Below are 1,568 nucleotides of genomic sequence, written 5' to 3'. Positions count from 1 at the left end.
GGATTTTCTGGCTACTATCACAGTCATATGAAGAACATCCTGATGTGGAACGAAAATCCGTGTCTTTTCAGTCACAGGTTAAGGCAAAAGAGCATTCTGAGTGTAGTCATGGCAGGACAAAAATAGTACTTATTGCCTGTTTATTTTTTAAATTAACAAACAGTTTTTGCTACTTCCCTGCCACCACCACTACCCCTTTGAAAAAATAAAATCGCTTGAAGATTTTGGACAGTTTCTCTTCGTCTGGTTGCTTGAGAAGTGCCTGCTATTGCCCGAGGTTAGAAATACCAGAATAGAGCATTCTGCAAATGAGCTCAGGAAACTTTCCCCAGGACATCTCTCAATCCATCCTTTCCAAACCACTGTTTTCAGCCTCCCCTTCTGTGGCTCTGCATTGACAAGATTTATGTGGCTTTCACTCGTCTTGGACAGATGAGCCTCTTTTGATCATTCGTCACTGCTTTTCATTGAGCAGTGCGAGCAGCAGCAGCGTGCATCCTTGTGCTCGAAGAAATAATGTACTTTCTAGTCCTTCACAGTGTTAATTCACCAGATACACTTAATGAATTCCCACAGGCACTCAAGGGTAGTCAATAGCAGCTTAGACAAAGGGCAACCGTATAGAATAGGACATTTCTTGTGTTGAATCCATGGCTGCACTGTGTAGATAATATAAGTATTGCTTAGTTAGCCTTCAACAGTAATGAAGATTCTCTTTTCTGCAAGCCAGTATCAGTAAGTGTTAGTACCTCACTGCAGAACCTCTGGTTTTAGTTGTTGGGCTTTTTTTGTTTGGTTTGGGTTGGGTTGGGTTGGGTTGGGTTTGGGTTTGAGTTTGGGTTTGGTTTGGTTTATTTCAGAAAAAGCTAGCAGAGTGGGTAGGCAGAATAAATAACTGGCAGAAGCCATATTGTCTTGGAGTTAGGGAAAGCAAAGGTAAGGAAAAAGGAAGATACATTCTAAGGATACTTCTCCTCCTGTTTTCTGAAGAGACTTGGTAACACTACAGTTCTGGGCTCAGACACACATGGAATAGATTTGCTAACTACCTACGCTGGTGTTGAGTTTGCAGAAATTGTGTAATAGTATGAGTTAGCCTAACCCCAGGAAAAAAAAAAAGGCAAGAAAAATTTATTCAAATTTATCTTAAAAAAGTACTACATAATGAGATCAGTATATCATTAATTCAGAAAGAAACTTAAGAACTGTTTTTAATTTCAGCAGGGTTGCTCTTGACATACACCACTGAAAGCAGTGTGTGGTGTTAAAACAGTCTAAGATACCTTTTTAAAGCTTCTGAAGGAATACCTTGTGTTTTGTAACACAAAAATTACACCTTAAGTGAACTTCTGAAATCCCTGATGGAGCCAAAACACCTTCTCCTCCTTTCATTTCTACTAGTAGAATTACTTGCAATTTAGACTGATGAAAGAGATAAGAATTAATCTGCCCAGGTTGTACACTAACTCTGGTCAAGATTTATTAAGTTAACTGAGGGTTGTTTGCAGGGGCCTGATTCCAGCCTCACCTCCCTGCGTCTAGACCAGCAGAGCCAAGGCCAGAGCTGC

This window comes from Cygnus atratus, chromosome 16, assembly GCF_013377495.2.
Source record: "Cygnus atratus isolate AKBS03 ecotype Queensland, Australia chromosome 16, CAtr_DNAZoo_HiC_assembly, whole genome shotgun sequence".
Taxonomy (NCBI): Eukaryota; Metazoa; Chordata; class Aves; order Anseriformes; family Anatidae; genus Cygnus; species Cygnus atratus.
The sequence above is the reverse complement of the archived record's forward strand: the minus strand, read 5'-3'. Positions refer to the sequence as shown.